The following is a 15,397-nucleotide window of genomic DNA, read 5'->3' on the forward strand; positions in this document are numbered from 1 at the left end:
TCAGGAGAAACTAAAATACACACAGTCCTAGTCCACTGGTTACGCAAATGACTAAGTGACGGGACAGGTGGGTGCAACGACCAGTGGCATAACGTCTAAACCTTCTTTATTATCCGTTTTGTCCTGTACTTCTCAGATCGGCCGCATTTGGGTGATTTCAGCCTCCTCCACGGTCAGGAGCTGTATGGCTGCCTCCGTATGAGAAGACACAGGTTAATGTGAGTAATAGGAAAAATTACTTTCTTGATTTCCATGATTTTTAAAAAGATAACTTACTGAATTATTAGCAAGTCTGAAATATAATTAAAGATGGCAACTGCCTCTCAGTGATAAGTATGGGATATATGAAACGTTATATTGATTTAATCCAATGGAAAAGTGATAATTAATGAAAGACATACATTGATATGAGAATAATCTATGTACAGAATAGAGATATAAAGACTCTGCTAGGGATTTTTTTTATCAGTGTTCAGAAATCATTATTAGTAAATTAATGATTTAATCAATAGACCTATAGAAGTGACTGAAGGAAAAGAGACGATACTGGATCGATGATGAGGACTGGTGGCGTAAGACACACGCACAGTGAATGCGTATCTAACTCTGAGGTTCGGCATGTAAGAATGGGGTTCATCCCCACTGGGTGGAGGGTTCCCCTGGACAGATGGCAGGAACACACGAGAATTTGGTTTCGGTTATAGTCCTCACCGCATTTTCATTCTATTGTAATTGGATAAATGTGAGAATCTATAAAGAATAAAGATGAGCGCAGGGAAGCATTGTCCAATGATACAAAATTATGTGATTATGCAAGAAATACTATGGATGGTTATGGAAATCCTGAAGTTCCATTAGAAGTAAATGGCCCATGGCTGTCCCCTGTGCAAGGATGATAAACAGTGTAAGTCACAGACAGTGTTCAGGTTCTGGGCCAGTTTGCAAGATCGATGTCGCTCTTTTCCTTAGGGGAGGAAACAGCCACGCCCAGTTAATGATGCTCAAACTCTCGGCTAAACGAAGTGTGAAAAGCAAGGGGCAATGGTGAAACGTCCCGACTATCTCTTATCATTTGCTTTATGCTTCTCAGGACAGACACACGGGACCTCCCTGAAGGCCTCTTCCCTGGTCAAGAGCCTTGGAGTCGGCCAGTGTGAGTAATGGTGCAAGTTCTTCCCTGGGCCCCGGTGTCTCGCCTCAGGGTGGTGTTCACTGTAGTAATAAGAGATGTGAAGTAGAATCAAAGACAGGAAACCGTATCCTGGTAACAACTATGGGATTAGTAAGAAGCGTTCTACTGATTGGAACACATTAAAAAACTGAGGATAATGATGGAGATACTGATGTAGGAATGTTTCTTGATACACAGTAGGGATATTAAGGTCTTGTTGAGCTACTGGGGGGTCATAGAGTTTTAAAGTTTTCATGAGTGAATTAATGAACTGATTACTAAGCCATTGAGAAATGAATGAAGACGAAGTGGTCTTCTGGGCTGGTGATGAGGACAGCTAGTGTACGGGGCACAGATGGTGACCGCTGCCTGTCTGGGGTTCGGCACAAACCGTGAGGTCTTCTGTGTGCGTTTTCATTCCTGCGTAGATTTGGGTCAATGATGATCAGTGAAGAAATGTAAATCTACAAAAATAAAGCTGAATGGCCGTTGCCTTGTCCAATTCAAAATGTGTGGGGCAGCAGTAAATCCTACTAACATACTGGAAAATGTGACGTCCAAAGGGACATAAGTGGCACATGACTCTTTGGCGAAAGGTGCTGTGTAGCCAGGGTCAATTATAAACAGTGTTTATGTTGTGGGTCAGCGGGAAGTTCAAGGTACTTTGTTTTCGCAAAAGACAATGAGGTAAGTAGACCTCAGTGACAAATGCCTGCCTGCCTCCGTGGAAGATGTAAAATAAGGGTCAGTGGAAGGAAGTCTCTGTTTTTACCATCTGCTCGGCCCTCTTCTCCTCGGAATGGATGCTGTCCAGCTGAACGTGACATTTCTCCACGGTCCCGTGCTCTCGGTTTCCGTCTGCGTGACAGGAGTGTGGAAATCATGTGAGTAATAGTCAAAGTTATTGTCTTAGTTTGAGTGGTTTGTTTACGGGTATGCCCTGTGTTTCCCAAAGACAATTCAATAGGACCAGGGAAGGTGGAAATAGCCCAGTGTAAAATATCAAATTTATTAGAAGCATTTTATTGCTAATTTGTAAATAGAATGTGGAAATCAGCGTATCCTGTGTGGAGATGATTTTAATGATTATTTCTTTGTTAATTAATAAATGTTTATGAGACTGAAAAGACAGAGGGACAGTCGGGGATCCATGGTGACGACTGGTTGTGTGCCTGGAACTCGGCCACACTAAATGTCACTAGTTCACTCCCCAGGCGTCCAGGGACCCTACAGACCGGAGTCAGGCACACACATCTGGGTTGGTCTTTGGAGTCACAATTTTAATAATACTTACAAAGTGTATAAAATAAATGTATAAATGAAGAAAGATGGAGAGGGTGAAGCATTATTCTTTGATAAATATGTAGCAAGGTAAAAGAATATTAATAAGCATTAGAAAGAATACTAAGTGGACCAAGGGTGTTATGTCTTTGTCTAAAGTTCATAAAAATAATGAAATGTAATTGTCAATTATTGCCTAAGTCAGTTGCAGGTTTGAGGTTATTTTATGAAGTTAAAAGTAAATAAATACTATCATACATTAATGTCTAAGTGACCATACAGACGAACGGGAACAACTCTGAATAAATGGAGCGAGTCTCAATGTTTTTATCGGCTTCTCTGCTCGGTACTTTCCAGGAGAGGTAGTCAAGTCCCTTTTGCCCGCTTCCACGATCGAAACTGCCGTGTTGCCTTCGTACTAGGAAAGAGACTGACGTGAGTAAAAGTCAAAGGTCTAGTTTTGGTTTGCGTCCTTGTTTCAGGATATTTCCAGTAGTATTAAAAATAATAAATATTATCAAAAAGGTACCTATTGGCCAGTAATAAATATGATACAAAACGCTACCGTGGTTAGTAGATGTAACATTGAGATTATATGCGACACACAACCTTTGTTGGCAACGTTTCCACAGATCGAACTTCAGGATATTCAGGTGTCTTGTTCTTAAGTTTTTGTGAATCTGTATATATTATATTATTATCACTGAATTAATGAGGTAATCCATACAAACAAGCGAATGGAGAAACTTCTAAGGGCCCGATGATGGTGGTGTAGCAATTTGAACAATATGTGCTGAGCTCTAAGGTCCACCACGATACCTTTGATGTTGTAGACGGACATTAAGAATATACAATGATTGTGCTTTTGTTTTGGCTTCGTAGATTCACATGTATTGTTATTAGTGGGTATTTAGAACCATTACAGAAATATGAACAATAGATAAAGGAAAAGAGGGTAAACCATTGTGCATAACTTGATCATACACGATAAGTAAGGAAATAATATAAAAAATGGGAGACACTGAGTTTATTCAGAAAACACGGATCAATGGTGCTCTCTGTGGGGCCAGGAACCACAGACTTGCCTTGCGAATACCTTGCTACGCAAAGTAAGTCAGGAAAAGTCAGGAATCATGGTTTCACTCATGTGGGGTATGAAACTGGAAGTAACAAGTGAGGAAACTGGGAAAACAAACAAACACTCAGAGACACGGACAGCAGTATGGCGGCTAGCAGAGGGAAGGGGGTGGGTGGGTAGTCAAGGGAAAGGGGGTCAAACACATGGTGACGGAAGACGATTTGACTTTGGGTGGTGGGCACACAGCGCAATGCACAGATGACATGGCACAGAATCGGGCACTTGAAACCTGTATAATCTTAGTAACCGATCTCATCCCATTTAATGAAAAAACAATTAAGAGAAAATGTGTCGTTTTGGGTCAGTCTCAAGTTTGAGGTTAAGAGAAAACTCTACACATGAATTTTAAATACCTGCATTAGTCAGTGAAATGTGGAAGTGGAGGTGCAGTGAGTGAGAGATTTTAGTGTTGGCTCTGGTTCCACCGTGTCGTGTGCTTCTCGGGACGGACTCCTGGAGCTCAGGGAGCGTCCCTCCAGGCGTCACTTCTCTCACGCCACGGCCACGTCCGCGGCACAGAGACCAAGGTGAGCGACAGTGGCAATTCCTCTCTGGTTTCAGTGAATTTTTTTCCAGAGTATTTAGCGTGTTTCTGAAAAGCACCATATAGAATCAAAGAAGGCCAGTGGTAGTCCATGGATTAATATGGAATTAATATGAAACGGTATATTGGTTATTGCTCCAAAAAACCTGAAAATATTAATGAAAGAGGTATATTGATGTAAGAATGATTTTAGTTACATAATGGGGATATCAGTGTCTTCTTGGGGTTTGGGGCATCATCCAGGCTTAAAATTACAAGTAGTGATTAGTCAATAAGCAACGTAAACATAAATGAAGAAGAAGGACGGTATTGGGTCAGTGGAGGCTGCGGACGTTGCGTGAGTCATATCTGGAGAACAATGGGACCTGGTCCCTTTTTCCTGTTGCAAGTGGTACTTACTATCTTGGGAAAAACTGAGATAATTGAATCACCGGTTTTTACTTTTGGTACATGGGGATCACAAGTGTTTAAAGAAAACAATAAAAAGTAAATTAAGACAAAAAAGTCATGCCATCGTCAGGGGTCAGGGGGCATTGGTATAAGGGTCTTGTTTTTGGTTTTAGTGTTCATGCCTTTTTTCTGTTCTATAATTGGATTATTAAAATCATCAGTAAACAAATATACAAAGAAGTCAATGTGAATTTTATAATCTAGGCAAGCAATTTTACAGACTTTATAGACAGATTGTTTCTGTGGACAGATGTCAGGATGAAAACAAATCGATACAAAGGTCATATTTTTGTGCCGATTTCATAGACGTGGATACGTTATTAGTAATGGAATTGGTGAAGTATTAGACCAATATTTAAAAATTTAGAGAATAGGGTGAGGCAGTGCATAACCCTGAATGTATGTGGTAAAGGCCAGGGCAGTGTTGAAAAACAGAAGAGACGTGTTTATGGAGAGTTACGTGTAGCGTGGGTCTCCTGGTTGGTTAAGATCGTAATGACATGGGTTAGTACGAATCTGTTGTTGTGTCGCTCTGGTCAGTCTCAGACTGAGTTCTTCCCCATGTTCGGATAACTGCGCGTACGGTAGGATAGAAGAAGTGTCTAAACCCCGAGTGTGTGAAGTGTGGTCAGTAAGGGTCAGTGTCCAGTAGCCCTTCACTGTGTGTGTCACTGCTCTGCTCCGTGCCTCTCAGACACGCGTGAGCTGCTTCAGCGTTGTCCACCATCACGGGCCCTCCGGTCGCTGCTATCTAATGGGGAGACGGAGATTGATGTGAGTAATAGTCCAAGTTTCATTTTCTTGGTTAAGTGTTTTTTTAAAGTAATTCACTGCATTATTAAAAATTATAAAAGGTAATTAAATAAGTCCCAGTGATAAATATGGGACATATGAACCATTATATTGATTAACCCACGTATGAAAAGCAGGATAATCGATCAAAGAGATACACCAATGTAAAAACAATATATACAGATTAGTGATTTAATAACTCTTCTTGGGTTGGGTGAATCACAATGTTTACATGTTATTATTAGTGAATTAATGATCTAATCAACAAACTATTAGGAAGAGAACGAGGGGCGGTGGGATCGCCGACGACTCCTGGCGGCATCTGCGTCACGGGCGATGACCATGAGTCTGAACTCTGAGATCGACACAGGGACACCGAGTCCACGGCCACTGTGTAAAGGGCTGCCGTGGACACGTGTCGGGAGCACTAGAGCGTCTTCTTTTTGGTGTCGGTGTTCCGGCGTTTCCAGTCTGTTATTATAATGGGGCGGATACGAAAGTCTACACAGGAATATGTAAATACAGATGAATGCAGTGAAGTATTGTCCAATGATAAAAATACGTGATTATCCAAGAAATCCTGCTGAGATATTATGGAAACCCGGAAGTTTAATTAGCAGCACATGGCACATGACCGCTACCGGTATGGCTAGGGATGGCACAGTCGGGGTGAGTCACAGAAGGATACTCATTGTAGTAACAAAAAGTGTGAAATAGACTCAGAGAAGGTGAGCGGTTCCCTAGTCCCAGGTATGGCATGAATATGAATTGTTATTTTGCTCAATACACGTAGGAAAACTGAGAATAATCAGAGGTGGAGATAGGTTGTTGTGAGAATGATTCCAGTCCTACTAAAAATAGCACGGCCTTGTTGGGCTTTTCCACACTTGGGTTCTGAAGTTACCATCAGTGAGTCGTGAATTAATGAGTCGGTAACGTGGAAATGAAGGGGGACACAGTGGTCTTCCCAGTCAGCAGGGCCCCTGCGGGGGTGGGGGGGTGTGGCTGACCAAGGGCCCGTGCCTAGAACTCTGAGGTCCCTCATGGGAGAAGCGGGATCTCTCTCTGCAGGCAGAGCGGGTCTCTTTCCGTCATTATCTGCCGTGCTCCTTGCTCCTCAGAACGAGCCATGTGAGCTGCTGTCGGCATCTTCCACGGTCCCCTGGCTGCCTCTTTGTGGTCGGAGCCTGGAGACCCTCGGCGGTCACATCAATATTTTGGCTTGAGTGGCTTGCCTAAGGGTATTCACTGTATCATTCCAAATATTAAATATAATTAAAGAAGGCCAAATACAGTAATGTAAATTATTAGATTGATATGAACCATTACATTGATTAATGCATAAATGTAACCTTGAGGCCAGTTTTTGAAACAGAGTTGGTCACACAGTTCACATTGAAACTGTTCACAGAGTTTCATCATTGTAATTATTTCAAAGAAACAAACAAATACATAAGTAGATACAAATCTGAAGGTGGTGAAACTTTGTCCAATTATAAAAATATGGGGTTAGGTAAAAAACTATTACTATATATTGAAAACGAATTTCTATGAGGAGCTATACATACACAAGTGTTGTTATTTAACCAAAGATGACATAGTCATTGATAAGTAATAGTCAATATTTCTATTCTCTGTCAGTGGCATATTGTTCATTTCCTTAAGAGAAAATAAAATATAAATGATCTCAATTCACCACTTACTGACTAAATGGCTGACTAAAAGAAAGGGGGAATTCAGAGATCAATGATACAATGTGTCAATCTTTTAATTAGCAGCTCTGTCTTGTCTTCCTTGGAGGCATTGCCCTGGGCAGATTTAAGCGCATTGCCTCTATGCTTTGAAAGCTGGAGAGCAGAATGAGCAACAAAGTTCTTCTCTTGGTTTTGTAGTCTTTTAATAAAGGTTTCACCGCATTATCAAGAAGTGTGAAATACGGCCCTGGCTGGTGTAGCTCTGTGGTTGGAGCATCGTGCAGTAATCAAAAGGTCTCAGCTTCAGTTCCCGTTCAGGGCACATGCCTGGGTTCAGGTTCACCCCCAGTCCTGGCACAGAATCTCCATCTGGGCACACACAAGGTAACTTGTCTCGTGTGGTATCGATGTTTCTTTCTCTCCCTTCCTCTCTCCCTTCTCTCTCTCTAAATCAGCAAACGAAAATATTCTCAGATGAGGATAAAAAGAAAATTAAATAAAAAAGTTAAAAAAGAAGTTTGAAATATTATCAATGACCAACAAACGTGCAAAAACAATAATGGTGCTAATATGAGGTATTATGTTCATTAACCTTCGTAGGAAATTTTGAGGTCATTAATAAAAGATATGCATTGTTTGTGGAAAGTAATTTTGTAGACACATGAGAGATATTCAAGAATCTTGTTTCTTATGTGACCCCTAGGTATTTATTTTATTATTCTTAGTGGATTGATGAATTCATCATTAAAAACGTGCAGACATGAATGAAGACAATGGGGCCACGCCTGGGTAAAGGATGCCGGCTGGTGGTGCGCACGAGTCTCAGGGGATGAATTCTACAGAAAAAGTAACAACTATGTAAATACTGAGGTGGCACAGGGCGGAAAGCAAGGGTCAGTGACAGGGCCAGTCGGTTTTATCCTCTGCTCTGCCCTGCAGACTGCAGACACTTGGACCCGAGCTCTGCATTTGCCCGTATAGCAGGAAGACAGGGATTAATGCGAGAGTTCAAGTTATTTTCTTGGATTCAGTGTTGTTTTTTAAGGTTATTCATTAAAAAGTGCACAATCTATTTCAGAATGGGATTCTAACTCAGTGATGAATATGGGCTATGGTCTACATTATGTTTATCAATGGACGTAAGAAAAGCAGGATAATTAATGAGCAGAGAGAGCATTGTGAAAAGAATTCTATCTATAGGTTAGGGACATACGGGCTCTTCCTGGGGTTTTGTGAATTACAACATTTAAAAATTAGTAGTAGTAAAATAATAAACCCATAGAAGTGAGTGAGGAAAGCGAGGGGCAATATTGGGTTGGGATGACCCCTGACGGCACGGGAGCCACATACGATGAGAATGTGTCCAGAGTTCGTGTCCGGGACTCTGAGGTCCAGCGTGAAAGAGAGAGAGCCAGTTCCCTGCCAGAGCCGACCCTTAAGCGATGTCAGAAACAGGTAAGGCCGCATGTCGGGACTGGAATTTGGAACGGACAGTAACTACATGGGCCGTGCGCGTTTTGTCAGGTTCGACAGTAGTGGGGAGTAGTCAGTGATTATCCTGAGTCCGTTGCAAGTTTGAACTTGATTTTTATACAGAGAAAAAGAAATGTTTTACCACAAGTTAATAAATATCTAAATAATTACAGAAATGTTAGATTAATGGAGATAATGCCTCCATCTTGTTTTCATCTGCTCTGATTTTACTAAGAGAAACAGAGAGAAAGAATTCTCTCAATCAGTCAGTCAACACCCCTGTAGATCAAGGGGTAACATGAGGCAGTGGAAACCATTTCATCTCTCTTTCCTTTTTCGGCAATAGATGGTCTCACATATTTTATTAAAATTTTTTTACGTTATTAAGAATGGTTTCCATGTTTTCCTTTTTTCCCTCTGTTTTCTACTCCACAGAATGGACCGCTCAGACCCACGACCATTCTGTAGTGCCCGAGACCCTGCAGGTTCAATGAGTCAGGGTCCGAGCCCTGTCCGTGCCGGGTGGGCTGTCAGGGCACTCGGTGTGTGACGGAAGCCCGTGGCGCAGCCTCACGAGCCACCGAAGGGCCAGCGGTGAGACTGTGTCCTCAGGGCAAGTTCGTGATGAGGCCCATTCAGTGCAGCCCCTTCCTTCTGCGGGTGAGGGGGCCCGAGTCATTGGTCTGCAACAGTCGTGGCTCTGGTGTTGGGTGGCTCACTGGAAGGCGTTTATTTTTTATTTATTTATTTATTTTTAGAGAGAGGGGAAGAGAAGGAGAAAGAGAGGGAGAGAAATATCAGTGTGTGGTTGCCTCTCGAGCGCCCCCTATGGTGGACCTGGCCTGCAACCCAGGCATGTGCCCTGACTGGGAATCGAACTGGCAACCCTTTGGTTCACAGCCCGCGCTCAATCTACTGAGCTAGACCAGTCAGGGCCTGTTTATTATATTTTTAAAGTGGTTAAGTGAATACTTTAATAAAGTGGAGGTCCATTCAAGAGCCAGAGATAAGGATATGACATAAACCATTGTTTATGATTAATTTCTTCCATGGTTGCCTGATGTTCAATGAATTAAATTCCAGTTTAGGCTTTTTCATTTGCCAGCATCTTCTTACGGTCCACAGGATGGGGCGCGCCACAGCTGATTGAGCGATTCTCCAGTTGGAAGGGTCTCTGTCTTACCCTCCGGGGAAGGAGCACATGGTGCTCTGTAAGTAATAACATTGTTGCATTGCGTGGTTAGTTCATGGATTTCCATTATATCATTAAAAAAAAAAAGAAATGTGATTAAATCTTTAAATGCCACATACAGATTCATGAGGAGAATATGTTATGAACCAAAGCATATGATTCATCCAATTCAGCACAAATGAAGTACACGAAAAAAATTAGCTTTTCCCATCCATTTCAAAACTTAAATGTCTCATCTTATGTTTTTGTCTCATTGATTTTTTAAAAATTTTTATTAAGTGCATTAGGGTGACATTGGTTAATACGATTATGTAGGTTTGAGGTGTACGATTCTCTAACACGTCATCTGTACACCACACTGTATGTTCACCACCCAGAGTTAAATCTCCATACGTCACCACGCCTCTGTCTCCTTTACCCTCTTGTACTTCCGCCCCGCCTCCTTCCCGCTGCTCGCCACCACCCTGTCGTCTAGGTCTATGAGTTTTTGTATGTAAACATCCCCCTTTTGATAAAGACCGAGGCTATTCTCATTTTGGGAGCCTGTTTTCCAGGTGCCGAGTAGGGTAATGGTCGATGGTTGTTCACTGCGGCATCCAAAATGGTTTCAATGAAATGCAGAAGAGCCACTCCTGGACCAATGATGTAAATGGAATGCATCTGAATGCAAATTATGATCAGTCTTTGTTGAACCACTGAGGTCCATTGCAGAAAGAGAACTAGTGTGTGACTTCTGGGGGAATAATCTTAGGAAAGTTTGAGTTTAGCTGAGAGGGTTCATGGCTATTGATTTTACATCATTAGTGCATAAATGAATGGCTGATAAAAATATATTCATAAGTAAAGAACAGAGCTCAACGCATGGATCAGTTTTGAGGATACTGGGACTTTGGCTCTGAAATACCTTAGTCCGCTGAGAAACAAAAATTAAAGTTGTTACTACCTTGCGTAAGGAGTGGCTAGGTAGTGGCAAAATTACACAAACGGTTAACTAGATGAATCGGCGCAAAGTACGGACCGATGCTGAGTACATTTCCTGTCCTTTTTTATATCTGTCCTGCATCCCAGGATGGCTGCGCCTCGGCTATCTCCGTCGTTATGTGGTGGTGAAGACGTTGACTGTAAAACCGTGGGGCCAGGAGAGCGCCGACTGGGGTAAGTAATCAGTTCAGGTTTTATTCTTGTTCGGCCATTTTGTTTATAGGTTATGGTTACATTATCTGAAAAGAGCAATTGGCCTCATGCCATCACGAAATCGTATCAAAGAACACTGTGTACGGACCGATAAGACTTTGTGGTGACAAGGGTCGTGGTTAATTCATTTGGGGAAACCAAGGCCCATTAGAAAAATCAGCTCAGACTGCTTCATCTCAGGTTAAGAAGATCAGAGACACCTTCCAGTCTCGGTCAGAGAGCTTGTTCTTGGGTTGCTTGTGTTTCCCTTTCCTTTATGAAAAGTAAATATCCTGGTAAAATTACAATGTCCACTCATGGTCAGTGCTGTATTATTTATGAAACAAGGGTTCGTTTAACTTGGCCTGACTACTTTACCGTTCGGTGTAAGGAGTACACGGAGAGAATTAAATAGTAGTCAAATTGTTTCCACTTGTCTGGTTGTAGAGTCTTTTCTGTGGACCTAACTTGAGAAAACAAGTTACTGACCAACATAATAATCAAGGAAAAATCCACAAATGAAGAAAATTTGAAATGACCAAGAGTATTCCAATGAGAAAATTTCACAAAACAAGAATTCCGATCACCCCAACTTCGCTTCTCTGAAATCCATTTAACCAAAAGGATGTAATCTGTTACCGCTGGGAATGAGGAGGATGGATGTAGATGTTAAAACATTCACTCTTTTCGCTCTGCTGGTTTGGCGGGCTCCCGGCCGCCGCCGCTGCTGCTGTTATTTAGTAAATCAGTCTATGAAAAAGTAAATTACACGGGCAAAATCATGGACCAGTGATGAAAATGTGTTTTGAAACAAGGACTGTGGTTATTATAGTTCTGCACCACTGACATTTTTGACATGACACGCTCATCTTTCTACACCTGTGTTCTAAGAGCACACAGTACGGAGCACTTCTGTGCGTGTCACCCTGGAATAACTGGGCACTTTCGCATGCTTCGTATGTGGATGTGTTTCCCCTGTCTCTGGAATAAGCCCCAGAGTGTTTATGCCAGATTAAGGTCTTAACAAATTAAGACCTGATTTATCTGGAGATGAAGTCAGGAGGCCCTATGCCCCCCATTTGAAGCCATTACGGCGCTTTGTCGTTGGAGAGGGTTAGCAACAACAACTGAGGCTAAGGCAGTCGTTTCAGGTCCTCGAGTTAGGCTCTGCGTCGTGCGGGGCCTTCAGATCTGAACCCCACCCGGTTCCAGCCATCACGGAGCCCTTTGGGATCAAAGGTGGAGAGCTACTTTTAAATGTTACAATTCCCTGTGAGAGGGCGGGTGGCACACGGGCTTCCCAGAGCACAGAAGGTGGGCCCTGGGCTCAATCTGAAGGACCAGATACTTGATGGAAGAGGTGACGCCGATTCAATGGCACGCACACGAGGCTCTGAGCTCTGTGACGTAGCAGCCATACTCGTCTCCCGCTGGGCCTGGCAGGCAGAGCTCGTTGGACACGTACATTGAATGAGTAGTTGAATGAATGATGAGTGAAATAAGGAATGAATGAAGCAGTGAGTCCACGACGGGACAAACAAAAAAGATGAATGGCCACGTGAAGGAGCACGCCAGTGAGTGAATGAATTGGCAGGGAGCGGGGGACAAGTCGGTCGATGAGGGTACCTGTGCAGCATCACGGCGTACTGAGTGGGTGAGTTGGTCCGCGAGTCCAAAGTTCACAAAGGGAGGGAGGGAGGGGGGGAGTGCGTGAAAGTAGGTCAATCATGTGTGCGCAGTAAGGGAAGAGTGAATACAGAAGTGAATCTCTGAGTCTACCAACTAAGGGATAGGTGAAAATTAATTAGTAATGAGGGAATAAATGAGCCCAGGAGTCAGTGAGTGAATGAATCAATGAGTCATTGAATAAGCAAATGAGTTAATTGATTAATAAGTCAAAGACTGAGTAGGGGAATGAATGAGTAAATCAATGAAAGAGGAAAGCATTGAGCGACTTAACTAATGAGTAAGTCAATGAATGAAACCAGTCAATGGGGAATGAATCAGCAAACGAAGGAATGAATACATTAGAGTGAAAGAACAAAAGATTGGATCGGTGAGTGAATGAGTCAGTGAGTGTGTAATCCAAGAATAGATCAACTGCTCTGTGAATGAATGAATGAGCGAGCGAGAGAGTGAATATGCAAATTAATCAACAAATGAGTGAGTGAGTGAGGCGATGAAGGAGTGGATGAGCCTGTGGTCCGTGTGTGAGGCGGCGGGTGAGTGACCTCACACTGGGACTCCTTCCTGGGTGCTTGTTCACATGTCCTCGCTACTCTGATGTGCTCCTAGAGCCAGGAACTGGGTCAGATTTTTCTCTCCAACCCCAGGGCCTGCTCAGCCCTGAGCCTAGGAGGCGCCGAATGAATGAATGAATGAATAACTAAAAATACATGTGCTTTGGTCGAACCGGCTGGCCCTTCCCAGAGGGATGGGGAGCTGTTCCGTGGGGAAGGGTGTTGCGTGTCAGACGGTTGGTGGTGGCCTCCCACACGAGTCCAGATTTTCCCTGGAGTCCAGCTCTCTGTGTCCAGTGCCAGACAGCGAGACAGAATACTGGCAGCCCTGGCGGCCCCGGGCAGCGGCCCATCCTTGGGCAATGTTGGCTTGGCATGGTGGATGGGAGCCCTGGGTCTTCCCGAAAGCTGCTCCGGTCTCTGCCAAGGCAGGAGATCGAAAACAGCCCAGCCTTCTTTTCATGCCTTCAGGGAGCGGGCCTGCTCCTTGCCTCCTCCTCTAGCTGTGGGACTTCAGGGTGGACGTGGTGCACCCCAGGACCCAGCCTCAGCGCACTGGTCAGGCAGGGGCAGTGATGCCTGCCTGTTGGATCGCTGTGCGAATTGAACTTGTCTATCAACAGCTCGTCGCGAGGCCCCTGTGGGGTCCGTGTCCTGTGCATACTGTGTTATCTTGGGGCGACTAGACACCCCGACACTTGGCCGAAGTAGCTATAACTAATGATTTCAACAGCATTTATTTAAAAGCCTCCTAAAGGATGAGATTCCCGAATGCCCTGTCCCAGAAGAATGGCGAGTTCAGCTACGTTCTACAGGCAGGCCACTTAGAGTGGGACAGGCCGCCCCTGACCAGGCACACTGAAGACAACACAACAGACAACAAGAAAGGTAAGTTTGCAACACCTTTGTGGGGCGCTTGCCCAAGACGCTCCCCCCTCCCTTCAGCGCCCACTCGGTGCCTCACACTGACCACTCCTCTTCCTCTCGTCTTGGCTGGCTGCTGACCCTGGGCCCCTGCCCCACTCCCAGTCTTGCATCCTTCCTTTGGGCCTGGAGATGGTGCTTGGCCATCTGCCTTGGACAGATGCCCAGATAGCCCGCTCCTCCACGAGGACTTGATTGCAGCGCAGCCCCATCCATGGCCTTCCTGCTTTGGGCTGAATCAGGTAGACCTCCCGTTGTAAAGGTCTGGGCATCTGGGACCCTAATTCTAGGTTGGCTGCCTGCATCCAGGCAAGCTCCAGCCCCTCCTGCAAGGAGTTCAGACTGTGGTGGCTCTCGGGCCCTCTGAATGCCGGGTGGATGGGCAGCTGGTCTACACCGGAGCCTTTGGGCTGGAATCCAAGATTTGACTGCCAGGTGTGGAGGTACGGGAGACAGGAATTAAGTTCTCACAGCCCCAGAATTCCTGGGTAAATGCAGCTTGCAACACCTTGGGATCACTTTTACCCACTGGCCTCTCAGTTTTGTGCGAAGCCATCACAGGTGTCACCTGCTTTTCCCCATCCATTGCCCTCTCCTTTGGCTTCCCACATCCCTCTGTCCAAACTACTCGTTCATGCCTCACCCACAGCCTGACGAGCCCCCACTACATCGCTAATTACAACCTGTTGATTACCGGTGCTCCCCGAGGACTCTCTCAACTTCTTGCAGATAGGTCTCCCTCTTTGTCGTTGGGGCCCACCAGAAGGTCTCGGCACCAAGGAATGTTTGCTGATTGGAGCACTGATTCTTCCATTTATTAAAAAAAAACTTAGGGCCCTTTCTGCAGTGCCCAGAGGCTGGGCGGGGGGAGGGGGAGCGGTGAATGGCAAGAAAAGAGAGGTGAGCAGACGGGAGGCTCTGGGCGGCTGTGAGGCAGTATCCCCTTGGGTGCCGAGCTGGCTAAGGGGGCTCTGTCGGTGTCCGGCTTGGTGGGGTGTGTCCACTTGCAAGTACGGCTCTTAGATGTGCCGCCCACTCACCCACTCCGGGTAGGATGGATGCATGTTGGCCGTTTCCCCACCCCTTCTCTCCACCCACCACGTGCACTCTGGGCCCCTTCAGAGGGACCCAGAGGGACCATCCTTTTGCCACCATGGCTGTTGCATCCACAGCACACCTGGCCACCGGTGCCTCCTCGCTCTTCCTCCGACCTCAGCCCCACCCCTTCAGCATCTCTCTGGGGTGGGGGGCAGTAGGGTGCAAGTTTCCTCCTGGGTGGTCTCCCTCTCCCAGTCTGTCCTCCGCAGTCCCATAGGTGTGGTCCT

At 44.8% G+C, this 15,397-nt stretch overlaps 1 non-coding gene across 1 annotated transcript; it reads left to right on the forward strand.

The window, feature by feature from the left end:
• The first annotated feature begins 547 nt into the window (after positions 1–547).
• On the forward strand, positions 548–617 carry LOC112312078 (small nucleolar RNA SNORD113/SNORD114 family). Its single transcript, XR_002975527.2, has one exon. It is a non-coding gene; the product is annotated as a small nucleolar RNA SNORD113/SNORD114 family (small nucleolar RNA).
• Positions 618–15,397: the final 14,780 nt, after the last annotated feature.

Source organism: Desmodus rotundus, chromosome 7 (assembly GCF_022682495.2).
Source record: "Desmodus rotundus isolate HL8 chromosome 7, HLdesRot8A.1, whole genome shotgun sequence".
Classification (NCBI taxonomy): domain Eukaryota; kingdom Metazoa; phylum Chordata; class Mammalia; order Chiroptera; family Phyllostomidae; genus Desmodus; species Desmodus rotundus.